Raw genomic sequence first — 16,745 nt, 5'->3', positions numbered from 1 at the left:
GAAGATCAATTGCATTCTAAAAGTGCCTGTTTCTCTCCACTGACTATAAAAGGAGCCCGCACAAGTAGCTCAGGTGCAGACAGCTTCATCTATATTTGGGCAGATGAACGCTGCTCTAAAATGCTGTCTAACATGGCAAAATAATTGTAATTGACGTTTTAAAAAAATCCTTGGGAATGTATCTTGTTCTTAAATCAGCTAAGAAAAATAATGGCAACTGCTGTTTTTAGTATTACATTCCAATGTGAGGTGTCCGGGGTTGTTAGCATAATCACAACAACATCAATCCATCCGTAGGTTCCTGAAATGTTAATTCTGAATATAAAACTGAAGCCACATGCTTTCTTGGAGCAAAAGAGTAAAGCTGAACACCTGGGTTGTCAATGCTATAGCAGCAGTTCAATAGGAAATTCTATCTACAGTTGAAAAGACAATACAATTAAATTCCCTATGGGAATGACAACAAAAATATCCTATACTGCTGCTGGATCCTCTGGATCAGCTGATATTCTTTTTGGACATCTCAAAATCTGTTTACTGGTATTTTTTTTTTACAGTGGAAATGTTGTTTTGAAATACAACAGAACATCGTGTTCTTCTAAAGCTGTTCCAGTGTCTTATTAGTGGCAAGGCACTATGCTTGAAATGTTGGCCATGAAGAGTCTATACACACAGTGCCATCTGTTCAGACTTTGACTAAGAGCATTTTAGCCGGTATATAAGGACTGACATTACTCTTTCATACTGTGGGCATAAAATTCATGGGTGCAGCTGACCTGATAGTATTTAGCCATTTAAGATACATATGTGACAATCTCTTTCCAATGCTGGTTTAATTGCTGTATGGCAAAGCAATACAAGAACATCCGGAAAGCTGTGTATGGTGGATATATGGGCCTGTGCTTAACTGAATGATTATAATCTAAAGTTATACTGAGTGATATTCCAGGCAGCTGGTTCTCTCTTGCTTACCTCTAAAGGAAATGTTAGGAGGAAAGACGCGAAATATGTAAGAACCAGGGAAAAATACTGAGCTCTGAGGCATAGGAGATTTTGTATTAGTTAGCGTGGAACATACTGATGCTAAAATAAGGAAGTAGAGATTCAGAGTCACGTAGATACAAAATATCAAGTTCACTAAAAGCTGTATGGTGATGGGACATTAGAGAGACTGAAGGACTGAACACTTTATTCTTAATCTTTAACATTAAATTTAAAATAAGTTTATTTGAGAAAAATTAACAATTTATGTATCTGAGTAATAGGCATCTGTATTACATGCTATACCTTGGATATATTTCAGACTTGTTTATTAAATTATTTCTTCTGCGAATACCTTTCTAATGGAATAAATATTCTCTGTTCCTACAGAATGTCTTTTAAGAGGGCATGAATAGGATGTTAGAATAGACTTACTATTCAATTTCTCTCAAGGTCAAGGACCCTTAGAACATCTCTAAAAGGAAATCTGTTCCAAAAAAATAAAATCAGCATGTTTAGGTTTTGAGAAATTCTAATACTGCATGTCTTGAACAGTTGAGTAAAGACTCACTTTGCTTGTGTTGGAAAGCACATCAGAAATGTACAAGCTGTCCTTTCCAGATCCTGCTGGAAATTCTTCATTCTAAGATGTATTTATCATGCAGTCTAAGTGGGATGATCTCTTGACAACTGATTCATGTAAGGATAAGTAATAGTCCTGCTTAGATTTTTTCTTTCTCTCTCTTTTTCTTTCTCCTTTTTTTTTTTTTTAATGCTATTTGATATGGAAAAATCTTGAAATAGAAGAAGAAAGGTGCTCTAGAGGACCTTAGATCAAATCTGCCTTTGGTAGAGATGTGATTGTGTCAAGCTATCATTCATACTCTCTGCTTTAAGTTGCTTTCAAATTCCTTATGCCAAAGGTACTGTCAGTCATTCCTACCTGCAGTATAAGGGACTGTCTCTCACTCACGAATGAACTTCTTACAGATGACACAATTCTTTCTGACTTTAAAGTGAAACGTAACTTTTTACAACCTGTAAAACAAATACTAGTTAGCAGACGTTTCCTCTAGATGTTCGTGTTCATGAATAACTGCTTGCTTTATCAAGAAAATTTTTTTTTTACTAATTTATATTCCTGCCTATCTGCAAATGCAAAACAACTAAGGTAGGGCAAGATAGATTATATCCATTCTTTGCCTCTTCTGCAGAAGGATATAAAAGCAGTTACATTGGAGCAACCCAGGAATTAGCTGAGGGTATAGCTGTAAAAAAGAAGATGAGGAAAAGAACCAGCTTGAATTTTAGGTTGTGTTGCGTGGCTGGATGCACAGTTACTTACGTAAAATGAACACAATTGATTGGGAGTCACTGAAAAACTGAGTCAAATGTCATTTTACAGAATATCCTAAGCAGAAATGCCACTTGAATTGAAAGCAACCAGTCAAAGAAATGCTGTATTTTCAAGAGACATCATGGAGTGCAAAGGTTGTGAACAAAGCAGTAACAGCTCCAATGAGCCACCAGAAGTACTAGGGAAAACTGTCTTCTATAGCATATGCACAGTTCAGGCCTTTTCTTCACACCTCAGAATGCAATAGGAATATCCATCAAACTCAAGCTGTTGCTCTACCAGTAGAGATGTATTTCAAATGAGGGAGTGCTACCTGTGAAGACGATCTATTAACTGCTGAGATCTATGGGTAGTTCTGATGTAAACTTCTTGTTTTCTCTTGAACTGTTCACCAACCAGCTAGAGCCTCAAGCAGGGCGCCCTTGTGTTGTAATACTGATTACTGATGAGCCCTTCTTTTGAAAATGTCAGTGAATTTGGATAAATGTCTTCAAAATTTATAATGCCTTACTAATTAACATCGTTAAAAACTGAGCTGTCCAGAAAAGCTAGATGATGTTTAAATTTGCATTATGGATGTACAAAATATTTTTTTCTCTTAATTTTCTCTTTTACATCTGAACCTTAGTGAATGGCTCCTACCTCTGTATGTGAATGCCAGAAAGCTTTGCTCAGCAAGTGATCCATCTGCAATGCATATTCCATACTGTTCATTTTACTTATAGTAAGTCAGAACACAGTATGTCTATGCATGAGATAGACAGCATGTCATAGTTAAGTCTGGGTTTGTTGCCCTCCTGCAGAGTTGTCTTTCTTTTTTTATTGACTGCGTTACTAAATGTTGAGAGACAGTGCTTGAGAATTTCATAACTTGATTTCAGTTGAAATTGAGCTTGGTTATCTGGGTGTGGATAAACCCTTGACCTGCAGTTATCTGGGTGTGGATAAAATGTTGTTTTAGTGAGAAAATAAAGGTATTTATTAAACAGTGTCTTAAATATATTCCAATGTAAACATGAATCTTTGCAGTAGAGATCTTGAAACATCTCTCAATTCTTTTTTTTCTTTCTATATTTTGCAAACTCTACACACATAGTCAATAGAAATGGCAGTTGCTATATTTTGACCAGCAAAAACACATCTCCTATGTTTTCATGTTTTTGTACTATTAATTATGCTCTTTTTCTTATGTGAGAATGCCTCTCTGTGATTGCTGAGATTTTATGAATCATTTTTAGACACTGGTAAGACTGTTTATTACATAGGACAAAAGTTGAGAATGTTGAAGAATTTGATTTTTTTTTTCCAGGTTGTGCTAAATAATTGATAAAATAGTTAATTTTTAAGAAAAAAAAATGTTATCTTGAATTCTAAAATGGTTACATTGAGCTTTTGTGGCAACTAGTGAATTTTTTCCCTGTCAAACTTTGGATATATGAAAATCATTGAGATAATATAATCTGACTGTTATTTATTTTTATCAAGAGTAAATTCTCTTGAATAATCTCTAGTTTACAAAAGAAAGCTAGAAACCATATTGTCAGAATGATTAGAATTCTAGCAGGCAAACAAAAGAGCTCTACCTCATTATTATTTGCATCTGAAGTAGAGCTCTCAAATCATAATATACTATAAGACTTCAGATTTAAACAGAAGATCAAGATGTTTTTCATGGAAAAATGAAGTCTGGCTTCCCAGGAATGCATCCTTTATGTTCTCTGATAACCACGCTATGACTGAGAAAGAGATGGCAGTGTTGTGACCAGACAGGAGTTGTACATGTGCTGAGTGCCCGGCTGTCTTCTGCTAAATACAAGGTAGCATTGTATCTGCCTTTTGTACATACAGTACAAAAGCAGTATTGGTCTTCACCACATTGCTAATTTTCATGAAACTTGCAGGGATATAATTACCTTTAATTATGCTGTGTCAGATAGGGCAATGAATCCAAAAGTGATTAGAGAGAAAGGGAAGGATTTGGATAGTTTAAGGCACAATGCCTTGGAAAGTCAAGCTAAAAACAGATAGAAAATTTCCTTCTATGGACCTGGAAAGGAGCTCTGCTGACCCTTTTTAATATAGGCTTTCAGACAGGATGTAATATCATCTACTTGTCATCTTCAGAGTTAATAATTTCTTGCTTTTCATTTTATCATTTTCTCTTACAACACTGCCAAATTTTGACCCATGTTTATCTTTCTTTTCTAAGTGGCCTCTGTTTTCCACATGCTATAATCCTTTCTGTGTATTCACTGGAATTCCTTTGTTTTATGTTCCCACCCCTAACTGGTATTCCCAGTCCTCCAACTCTATAATAATAAAACACCTCTGTTGTTTTAACCATCCATAAGATACTAATTTTCTCTCTTTCAACCTTTTTAGCTCTCTGACCTTTGTTTTTCAAACAACTTTCTCCCCTTCTTCACTGCCATTCTTTCTCCCTGAGAACAGTTTCCCATGAGCCTTACCACCCTAAAGGCAGTGCGCTGGTCATTCAGGCCAGGCTATGCCAGTGCTGATAAATGTGCTCCCACTGCAAGAAGCAGTCATACAACATAAATTTATATTCTACCTTGGCCATTCTGACCTGAACTTCCTCATCTTGTTGTGCTACAGCTGCAACTTTTGGTCCAAGAAGGGTAACCATGAAGCATTGAATAAGGCAAACTATTTCTGTCAGATGCCAAGACTTGACCAGAGGAAGGTTTACTCAGTCTTTCTATTCTTCCCTCATCCTGTGACTTCTCTAATTCTGCAATCCATCTCATTGGTTCCCCCTCTTCACTTCCAGTGGGTAAGAGGACTGTGACTGAAAAGTGTTCTCTCTTCTGTGGAAAGCTATTAACTTGCACCAAGGTGCGCTGATGTCCCTCTTGCCGGGAACAGGGAATGCCTAGGTGGTCTTGCACATCAGATTTTGAGGAGAAAGGGAAAATGGGGCTCAGGGCTTTGAGAGACTTGTTATAAAACACAGAATTATTTAGACTAACTATATTGTCAAATATAAACAATTGGCCTTGCAGTGAGAATGTGCTGATGATCGTGTAGTCCTGTATTTAATGACATCCCAAGGACTGCCTGCCCCACTATGAGAATAGAAAAAATAATTCAACAAACAGCAAGAAACTTTTGCATACAACCCAGCATATATATAAATAGAGGCCAACTTACTGGAGTCAAAGTGTACAAGTGGATACTTCAAACAGTCGATCTCCTTTGTTTTCAGAGGTCAGAGCAGACTGGACACAGACTTGTTGTAGAGACAGCCTCCCTTATTGAGAGGTATGTGAAATGCTTCAGAGTCAGTTCAGATTTAATACATCCATTGACCCTCTTAAGACCTTCATTTGTTGCAAAATACTTCAAGACAAGAAATGTTAACGCAAACTATTGTAGTCATGTTCTGTTTCAAAGTACCTGAGAACCAGAAAATATTCCTATAGAATCAAGTTCTATATGTAGAATAAAGGTAAACAGAATGGGTCCCTTGTTCCTCTCTGCTGCTCTTATGTGGATGAGGACTTCTACCTCTGGATTCTCCAGCACAATGGTCCTTGAAAAGAATGCAGTGGTGGTATCTGCAAAGGAACACAGACTGTATCTTTTCAGTCTTTTACAGGCAGATCCAAGGGAAAATGCAAACAAAGTCTTTGGGCCCTCAGTTCATATCTGCAGCACCTTTTCCAGGCTTAGCGTTCAGCAGGAACTCTGTCTAGCCGGGGATATCTGCTGTTCACACAGTCACACAGCCATCTGCCTTGACTCTTTAGTGCTGGGGATGCTGACATGAAAAAAGCAGGCCAGTAGGAAAAGATGAATGACCATTGTGTTTAAATGTTTGTTTACAGATTGCATAAGGTGTGCTCAAGAAGGAAAGGTCAGCCACCAAATGGAGCAGGAATCTCTTAGCAACCTGGCAGAGAGCTTGCTGTGTTCTCAGCTTCCAGAAATGTGTGTTCCCACAGGTCTTTGTCTCTTTGTGTCCCAGTGGTGGCACCTGAGCAAGATCAGATGCTCTTCTTAGGGACAGGAAGTCTCCCTGGCAAACTGCCTGTCCATGTATGGCTGAAATGATCTTGGGACTTCTTGGGGTATAGAAGTGTCTCATCAGAAGGAGTTGTGTGGACCACACCTTGCTGTCTTGTAAGCACAGGATGATCTTGGACTTGGAGTTCCCCTGGCAGCCTTTCAGACAGCATGTAAGGGTTCCTGAACCACCATGACTCTCCCTAATGATGCTTCCAGCATTTGTGATGCTTTAGATGTCTGTGGATAAACAATATGAACTGTAGAGGGATGTTGTCCTGTATTATGTCAGGACAATATAGATACAGCATGTTTTACAGCTTCCAGCGAGAGCAGGGAGGAAGCAGCTGATGAAGCTGAGGAAAAGCTGCAGTAGCTGAGAGCAAACCACTTTAACTGGTGGTGAGGAACCATTCGTCTTCTCCTAGCGCTGTGAGCAGGAAAAAAAGGATCTCCGATTTCAAGATTAGTGACAAATTTGTGTGAGTTGGCAATTCTTCGAAAATGAAATTTATTAAACTTGAAATAAAGCGTTCACCCCTGAATGAACATCTCCTTTTGTAAGCTTGCAGGATTTTGCTCATGGGCTTTTTACCGCTATTCTCTTGTTTGAATGAATGTACCCTTAAGGCCAAAATCCATATTGCTGAGTTATTATGAAATACAGACTTTGTCTCCGTGTGCTCCTACACTTAACATTGCTCAACAAATGATACCTGTGTGGTAATTTTCAAATGAATGACTGAGAAAAGACAGAGAGGAGAAGGTTATTGCCGGTGGGCCGTTTGTCATCACCTGAAGCGACGACGGGGAAAATACTGTTTTGTATATTCTAACACTGATGCGTGTGCCACCAGGTATTTTTGTTCATGCCATTATCCACGTTGGTATGGATAGCAACAGCAGCTTACTTGGAGTGTTAGGATTGTATGTACTTGGACACGTTGTCGACAGATTTTAAGTGTGTATTTAAAATCTGTTGGGGAGAAATGTGATTAGGAAAAAGCAAATTTTCTCACATGGTGAATTTTTTAATCCTAAAGGTCAAGTTCAAGCTTTCTCAGCATATTGGTATGAGGAATTACCCATTAATTAAATAACGTGAGTCATATTATGCCATTGATTTTTTTATATATTTCTTGCTGTTTGATTTTAATTAATGGGGGTTCTGTACATAGAGGATTCAAGAAAAGGTCCAATGTTTAGAATCAGAACGATAAAGTAAAACATGAATATGATAGTGTGGTTTGCTAATTGCAGTAACGATTGCCATCAGAGCCTCCTACACTGTCTGTGCTCAGTGAGATTGCCGTATGTCACAGGAAGTCTTCCCTGAGAGAAGACAATCAACCCCAGAGTTGATTCACTGTTGTTAAAATGAAGCACAGCATGCTTTTAATATCTTTAGAGAGCATTAAAAACCTTGAAGATAAGGTGAAGCAGGGTGCGCTTACTCAAAAATTCAACCTATATTTTAATCAATAAGCTTTGCATTTTCAGGGAGAAGTGCAGCTACCAGCACTTGAAATGTTTAAAAGAAGGCTGTGATTCAGCATGCTCCTGCTCGTGGGCTTGATGCACGTTTTGCCGGTTGCTGACTACTGAGATAGGTAGGTTGTGTTTAAACTAAGGTCTGGAGCCCTTGATCAAAAGCAGGCCTGTATGTGTAATTTTCAATATAACATAAGACAGTGCCCTCTCCAAAGATCATACTATCTAAAACAGTGTTAGTGCTGAGAATTTGTCTGTGCGGAGGCTTCTGCATAACACAGAGCTGTGCAGTATGTTTCATTTCATAACATGGTGAAACTTAGCAGCTCAGAGAGAGCTCTTGCAGCGCTGAAGAGTCAGGAAACTGAGACTAGATTGGCAGGGTGAAGAGCAGACATAACTAACAAAGTGTTTAAAATGATACATTTGAAGTTCAGAGCTGCTGTTTTTTATTTCTTTCATTATATTTCTTCTGCCCTGTTCTGCAGTCTTTTATCTGGGTATACAGAACAGTTGACCTTAACAGAAAATGAGAACGTCTTTCATGGGGTCTGGAGGTCATGAAGACCAAATCCAGAGATGCCGTCTTCCCTGAGCTGCGATATTCCCGGACTGACTCCTTAGCTAGCTCATGGTGCATACAAGGAACACCTCTGGTTGCTCAGGCAGTGAGTGGAGCCAGTCATTTCACGTACTTCCACCTTTTGTCTGTAAGTGTCGGGTTTGCTAGGCTATAACTGGCACAGTGCCTGCTTTTTTCTAGTTTTAACTGTATTGCAGGATTGAGTCCTAGCTGAACAATTTTGCTTCCCAGAATGAAATGGATAAATTGGCCTTAAACAAATAATGCTAAAATTTGCCACAGTACCATGTTCTTAATGAACTGAGGAGCATCAAAAGTGCAGTGTTCTTCTAAATGCTGGTTTCCATGATTGTCATTTTCTGTGATTTTCAAAGCAAATTGAACGTTCTGCTGAAAGTCAGTAGCTTTCTTTTGGAAAGCTTGTTTCATTCTTGCTGCGTATCGCAAACATATATGTTAAAAGCTGTGCATACAGTCGCTTCCAGCCACTGTCAGAGCATAGTATCCCTCTCTTTCTATGGACTCTTTCAGTATATTTGAGAATAGCTTCACCACAAATGTATCCCACTTTATCAGGGTAACACGTGTATGATTTCCTCTGGTATTGCATCATAAAATATAGTCAACATATAAGGTAGAAACAACAATTAAAATTGATGTTACCGATTTAAATATAAATTATTATATTAGTCTTTACTTTGAAAATGTAATATGAATGACAACTAGTCATTATTTTAAATAACTTCTGAAGCTAACAGCAGTAGACAGTGAATGTGCATGTGTGTGCAAGGGTCTTTTGTAATGCTCGGAGGTTGTTTAACTGACACCCCAAATCAGGGAGCATTATTTTTCCAACTAATTTTTATTGTCATCCAGTTTATTCTTTTCCTCACGCTGTGTCCTCCTCATATCAATTTTAGACTAAAATACTGCAAAAACAAAAAAGGTAATGGCACTTTCCACAGTATTTCAAAAGGTTTTTAAGTGGAAAAAGGTATTTAGTATTTTTAATAAGCATCTTCAATACTATTGAGTTGGTTTCTTTGTTCATATCACAAGATTAATTATGCTGTCAAGCACTTTCAAGGCCTGCTTAACAAAGATTCAGTGATATAATGGTTTGCTTCGCATTGCCTTTTTTCTGCATAGCAATCACAATCAGCATTAGACAATTTAAAACCCTTTCACAAGCCGGAAGTTCTGAAGAGCCTTTTAATCAACAAAAGTAATTTTGCAAACAACTGGATACAGCGTTTTTCATATTAACTAACTTGTGCTAAACTCTACTGTATGCCTGGATCTCTGGTTCTGGTGATGAATTGTTCAGATTTGTAGGAGGCTAAAAGTGGGGAACACAACTAGCAACATTTGCACCCCATGAAAATTGTAATTTCATATCTTTCTCTAGCTTAATATAATTATATTTGTTTCAGATTCATGTGTTTTAATTTTCCCTTACCATACTGTTCTTTTGTAATCACTTAAAATATTTTCAGAAAAAAAATACTGGGAGATGTAATTTTGTGCTTTAAGGCACACCACTATTTTTGTTGGACAGATTAGAAATAACAGCATAGGTTGAGATTCTGAAATTCAAGTTAAAGTAGGAAAATCTGTTTAGAAATTCGCCTCATAAAAATAATCTGGCTGAAGAATACTTTATACAGTAATTTTATTGCCATACAGCATGATAAGCAATCCCACATGATTTAAAAGCACTTATTTGATGGAGAGATTGCAAAAGCAAAAATACACTACGTTACGTTTTTTTTTAGTTTTTTCAAGCACGTTTATAAATGAAACTAACCTGTTAATGACACCTTTAAAACACTCTTTTTTTTTTCTAAACTGCTAGAAGCATTAATTTGTACCGTTACTGCATGTGGTAATTAGCAACTTCAGCAGTGATTTTCTCTGCCCTAAACCTTTTGTGTTTGACACTATTCCAACCCAGGAGAGGAGTGACCCTGGGATGCAGTGCTACAGGACAAGTGGAGCAAATCCTGTCACAAGAAATAACAGGGTCAGAAGACATTGCTAATGAAGTCATAGCAACTGGTTTAAAGAGCCAATCAGAGAAGGCAACAATCTGTAAATGAGGATATAATTAGCAGAAAAAATAACATGCTTTAGTTGGATTCTAGGGGAGCCAGTAATGAAGGCAATGACTAGATATTGAGAGAAATTCCAAAAGATTAGAGCAAACATTGTGCAACAAAGAATACCTAATTAGCAAAAAAAGTGAATATGCCTTAATTAGAAGGAAAATATGTGATTGAAAGACATGGAGAAGACTTTAAATATGAATACAATAAATGAATGTTAGACCAGATCTCTGTGATGAAGAAAATACCTTTACCATTTTGATAAATGGTAGTGAAGAACATGGTCTGTAAATTCACATCTTTGGCATGACATTAATATTATAAAAACAATTTTGAGACAGTAATTTAATGGAGTTTTGCCCAATTTACATATTTGCTCTCCCCTAACACAGCACTGCAGTCAAAGCAACTCTGCACCTTTTAGCTTGCCTTAACATTCTTATATGAACAAGTAGCTATTAAAAGAATTTCAGGTAGGTGTCCTGTGACACGTGAGGCAATGCTTGGTTCAGGTATCTCTCTAATAGGACGAAACCCCTGGTTTTTTTTACAGAGAAAGAGTTTATGAGGTTGGGGCCCTGCATGTGTGTATGTAACTCCTACACTGGTGCAACTTGCATTTAAATGTTGCTATCTTTTGAAAGTAAGGAGCGCTCAGAAATTCATTAATGCAAAGAAAAATCTTCCGCTGACTTCAGTAGGACTTCTGGATCTGACTCTGAGTGAGCAGAAAACATGGAAATTTTATTAGTAAAAATTAAACATGTTATTATCCTGAGCATAATAGACCCAAATAGAAGAATCCCATAATAGATTGTGCCAGTACAGTATATGTACAGTATTTATGACTAGCAGCGATGAAAAGTATAATGTTCTACTGCTTATCATTTTATTACAATAGAAAAATCAGAACTCTAACTTGCTAATAATTTTTCAGTTTTATAGACATCTAAATGATATTATATTTCCTCCCTTTTTCTCTTTTTACAAAATGGTTCTAGGATATTGATTGTCATTTATTTTTACTCATGATACTTAATTGTCATAATTAGCAATCTATGTCTCATTCCCTATCTTAAAAATATCCTGTCAATTTTATAGCATATTTATAGATTAATTTAAATGTATAATTTAATTTATTACTGCATACCTTTGGTTTGTCTGTAACATTAAAATACTTATGGTACAGAATATTTTAATTAAAACTATTCATCAAACGAAGTCCAGGTAGCATCCTTATCCTTGTTTGCAGTAGGGGGTTCTGGCAGTGAAAGCAAGCAAAATAATGGGTCAATTAAAAAAAAAATCTAAATATAGCTTTTTCAAAGATCTGATTGCTTAATTCAAGGTAAAAAAAAAAAAATGTTTGTCAGTGGATTTCAGAAATTAAATTATGATACTTCCCCCTTGCAGATATAAAATTTGCCAATGTCAGAGCCAGAGCAGAAGTAAACTAGTCGAGAAATGGGCTTGAATTTTCATGTGTGACATATCTCAATTTGACATTCGGTGTCTACAGGAAATTAGGATACTGTTTTCAGAAGGTTCTTCTTGTGAAATGAACAGTACCATTAATTTTTTTTTCTAGCACTGGGAAATTCACCCTCTATTTATGAGAATCAACACATTTACCCTTTTGGGTCAAATGTTTTCTTATATTTAAAAAGAGAAAAAACTTTTAATGATATTTCTAATGAACTAGGAGTTATTAGTTTTCTGCGCTAGGGAAAACTACAGCATATCAGCATGATCAAATTACTACCTCTAGTGTAACTGCATCAGGGTTTTGCTGCAGCTCTCAGTTGACAGTAAGTCTTCCATTCTTTTACCATGTATGCTATTAATTCACTCCCTAGAACTGTCAGGTACCCAGAGAGTAAGAGAAATATACTAAAAATATCAATATGTTTCTCTTCTTACATTAGGTAGCATATCTCCACTGATGGTATTTTAAATTAAATAACGAAATAGTGTTGAAAGTTCTGACTGGCTCTGATAACAAAATGGATTAAAAAAATTAGCAAGTTGAAAAAAAAAAGCGGCAGAAATAGAATCAGCTGACAACTTAATTGTTTGGTTTGTATGCAAATATTCTGACAATAATTTGCCAATGCTTTTGAATATAAGTTTAGGAACACATAATTATAACATTAATTGTTTCTTGTGCTTTAATTCTAGGTTTCTGTCACTAAACAGAAGAACTGTAATTCATGAGGAAATATAAAAAGTATATTCATTTTGTATTCAATTAGCTCTAAGCATATTCTGTTGCAGTGCGGTGCAGTATTACAGTGATTATTTATGTTAATCTACAGAGTGAGATACAGTAGGCCAGCATAATGAATTGTCTTTATGCTGCATAGCAATGTCTTTTGAATCACCTTCTGTATTCACAAACAAGAGCACTTACCTGAATGTGCTAGTGGTTAGGCTGCAGGATAAAGACTTAGTAAAAGAGGAATGATACAACACTACAAAATCCACCATTCACGTAACTATTTGCTTTTAAAACTATCTCATAATAAAATTGAATAGCTAAGCCTAAGTCTGAAGTGCGAAGAAACGATGCTGAAAGGTTGGGTTGGAATTTGGCCAGAATCTCCTTATTCTAACTTTGAATGCAAAACTAATCACTCAGATTTATGTGGAGGTGAAAGCTACACAACATCTTCATCAAAGAAAAATAGGGACACCCCTCAATAAAATGTGTGGTAACACTTTATTGGCTAATGAATATATAGTTCCTCCCAATTGCTATGTTTTACTATTGAGGACTGTAGCAGCATTGCAATTACATTACCAGACTGGTATTTGCTAAAAATGCTTTGGTCTCTTCTGCTGCTCTGAAAACTTACTTTACAAAAAAGGCGGGGAGTGAGAGAAGGGAAGGGCAAGGAAAGGCAGGTTGTGCACCATCCCCAAGCCTTGTGGGGAAATAAGCCATGCACGGATAATAACAGTGCAAACAAGTTGATGCTGCTATTTTTAAACAAGCTGTTATTATTGACTAACAGAGGTTGCTGTAGGTGGGATGTTGTTAATGACAGAAGCTCTGGAACAGTAAAATTGCTACTAATCCATGAGCTAGAGAGCCTGATAATGAGAAACACCTAAGTGCAGAATTAAAGTCCTCTAAAATCATTTCCGCTACATGTTACTTGATAAGGAGACATAGGTTCCCAAGCAGATCTTTTTCTTTCTCAGAAATCTCGATCCACAGAGATCTGTATTACTCCTCCATTCACAAATTAGAGGGATGAGGAAATCCTGAGGGGGTTATTAGTGCAGCTTTCTAAAAGAAAGATACCCAATTACTTTGGAACAGGCAAAAAAGCATTCCGGGACAAGCTATTTTAGGGACCACGCAAAGAAAAAAATAATTATGCCATGATCCTTAAGCAAGAATGTGAACATGTAAAGCCTTGGAGCTTTGTGTGAAACTTTTTTTCAGCATTGTATGGATGAAAAGTCTGCACTGAACAGTCCAAACAGTGTTTAGGGATTTTTTTCTACGTATCTGATCCCACTGACTTTTTCCTAGTGGCTTACTCCACAGAGACATGGTGTGAGGAGGCCAGACATGAGCGCATTCCCTGGGTCATGGAGTCATGTGGAAGCTCTGTGGTGGAACTACACCTGCTGTTCCGTACAGACAGTTGTGAATGTGTACCTGCTGACTACATCTTTCCCCACCTTCTTTACATTAGAGGTGAAGGAGTTGTGGTGGTCTTCCTTTTTAATACCTCTGCGATTTCAGATTATAGGTATCTAAGTTTTGGAACTTGTAGCGCTGCAGTTCTTGCTTTCTACATGTCTACTTTCTACAACTAAGAACTACATACAATTTGTTCTGGAAATTATGCCAGAATATGCGAAATGTGTTGGTTTTGTTTCATCAGATTTCCTTAAAAAGAACTTAAAATACTTTGACTTCAGTTTGGAATGTAAATCAGTTCTGAGAACAATTGCTGAAAATTTGTAACATTAACTTAGGTTTTCCTTTAAACCGTAAGCTTCAAAAATTTTCCTCATAATTTGAAATGAAGTGTATAAATCAGCCTGCATCAACTCAACCCTGACTTTCTGAAAAGATTTGTGAACTTTAGCAGCTCTTTCAACAGGCCTGTTCTGCATTTTGAGTTTGTAATGCAATGCAATCCAAGTGAGATTTATATGACTTCACGTTTTGTTGCAAACATTCACAGCTCAAAGCTATTACCTGACTGTCTTCCATATCAGGCCATTTATGTATCTAAGAAAACACTGGCATCTGTTTAATATTTTATTGCTTTAAAAATATCTTTGTTGTTCAGATATAATCTCACTCTAGCATTTTCATGAATAGAGTCTTTAATTTATTCGTTCTGTAGAGCTGAGGACAAGTACCTTCATAAAAATAAAATTAACTCTGAGTTGACCCATACTCTGCATTGCAAGAAAATAATGCAATAGGAACTTTTTCTTCAGATTAGGCTATGTTTTTCTTTTGGTTTATTTTTTACTTAATTTGTCTAGTGTTTCTATTTTCTTTGATTGTGAACAGAAAATATGCAATGTCTGGTAACAATTCATATTGAACTTCCAAAAGAATACATTAAATACATGCATAGCTGCTATCAGCATTAGGCCCTAGCAATTTGTGTTATCACTGATATATTAATTCTTAAGAAGTTTAAAATATTTACAGGTTGATCCTCCTCATTATTAAAAATGCATTATCAAGCATTTGTGGCTAAACCTAATGTGAAGATTGGAGGAAAGTAACTTTTATTCTTTGGCTGTTAGTGAGAAGGACAGGGCAGGACACTGGCTTTTAGTAGTGTTGCTGGTCTATGTTTATTGTGTTACACACAATAGCCTTTGAGACCGATGAGGGGCTTGATGTCTAATCAGGGCTTCCTTCAGCTGTGACTGGCCTCAGATAAAATTTAGTAGTAGTAGCTGCAAGACCTACTTGTTCTACAAAGAAATAAAGGAGCATAGGGCTATATGTCCTCCTCTGTGCTCCTGCAATGCTTTTCCTCTCCTCAACTGGTAAAGAGGTAGAGAAGAAGAATAAACATAAGTAGGAAAACATGCATTCTTTTACTCAGTTTAGAAAAAGGCAAGATAAGAGATGTGCATTTCAGATCTTCTTTAAAGCAATGGGATCTTACCTAGTAGGTGGACTTAATTCTGTGTGCTGCACCAGTTAAAATAGTTCTTACTGCAGTGGAGAGGACCCACGGTTTCACCGTTCACACATTCCTCTTTACAGTTTAAATTTGTGCATGATTCTCGCTATAGTAGTTAAAAAAAAGTTCTTGTTACAAATGTTATATTCCACATGTATTGTTTTTCTGATATGTGAAATAGTTCTGAAGCGAGTCCAAACAATCCCAAATGCAGAATTCTGATTTCAAATCCAGCTCTAAACTTTCTTTGCTTAGATATAAAATAATAAATGTGTCTGCCCAAGTCTCTAAAAGCACAAAAATTTTAATTGCATGGTCAATTCATTTAGATTAACAGCAAGAAGTTCCATATGAACTTACCATTGTTTTTCATCCCTTTGCCTCTCAATACACTTTATCAAAAAGATGTCTTCCGCTGCGTCTCTGAAGAGGCCCCATATGTGGGCTAGTCTGGATTATGAGGAGCATGTTCTAGAGTCTTGTGGGCTTCAAAGAGAAAGCCTTGGACAACTCCTCCTGTTTTGTGTAATGAGGAAAACAGCATAGTTGCTTCTGCTAACTGCAGCTGTGACAGCATGGCAGAAAGAAGTGATCGTAAGCTTTTTTCAGCCTTCAACTAAGTTGTCTTGGACATGCGTCATATCTCATGTCAGATAAATGTGGAGTGGGTCAAACTGGGATCAAGGTGCTTGTGCAGAGATGAGACAGCTCTTAGCAAGCTGTTGAAGTCGTATGAACAGGAGTCTGATTGAACATGATGGCAGTGACAAAGTGTCATCTGGGAGAAGTGGCTCAAATATGCTCTCTCTAGAGCAAAACACGCACTTACGGTGTTCTATGGTGCATAATGTTGAGTCCCTGGGAACTTGCATGTTGTCCATGAGAGCCAGTGGGTACTTGCCACTTTTGAACTCCATTGTTTTTACAAATTCTCTATGTTTTCTGTGGTTAGTCCTATAAAGAACAGCGACAGTGAAGATTCCCAGGCTAGATCCCAATGTGTGTAACTGGTGACCTAATAAAGTTGG

At 36.9% G+C, this 16,745-nt stretch overlaps 2 long non-coding RNA genes across 3 annotated transcripts in view; one reads left to right on the top strand and one right to left on the bottom strand.

The window, feature by feature from the left end:
- LOC110404591 overlaps nucleotides 1-10,224 on the top strand; it is a 35,167-nt gene extending 24,943 nt beyond the window's left edge. For both annotated transcript variants that reach the window (XR_002442338.1, XR_002442339.1), the window contains 2 exons: nucleotides 7,865-7,974; nucleotides 8,344-10,224. This is a non-coding gene — a long non-coding RNA (uncharacterized LOC110404591). The remainder of the gene's footprint in view (nucleotides 1-7,864; nucleotides 7,975-8,343) is intronic.
- LOC110404510 lies at nucleotides 10,304-16,162 on the bottom strand. The gene is made up of 4 exons (XR_002442295.1): nucleotides 16,078-16,162; nucleotides 15,700-15,823; nucleotides 11,694-11,804; nucleotides 10,304-11,261 (listed from the first exon to the last, which is right to left on the bottom strand). It is a non-coding gene; the product is annotated as an uncharacterized LOC110404510 (long non-coding RNA).

Source organism: Numida meleagris, chromosome 10, assembly GCF_002078875.1.
Source record: "Numida meleagris isolate 19003 breed g44 Domestic line chromosome 10, NumMel1.0, whole genome shotgun sequence".
Classification (NCBI taxonomy): Eukaryota; Metazoa; Chordata; class Aves; order Galliformes; family Numididae; genus Numida; species Numida meleagris.
Note: the sequence above shows the minus strand (reverse complement) of the source record. Positions and strands in the feature narration are given on the sequence as shown.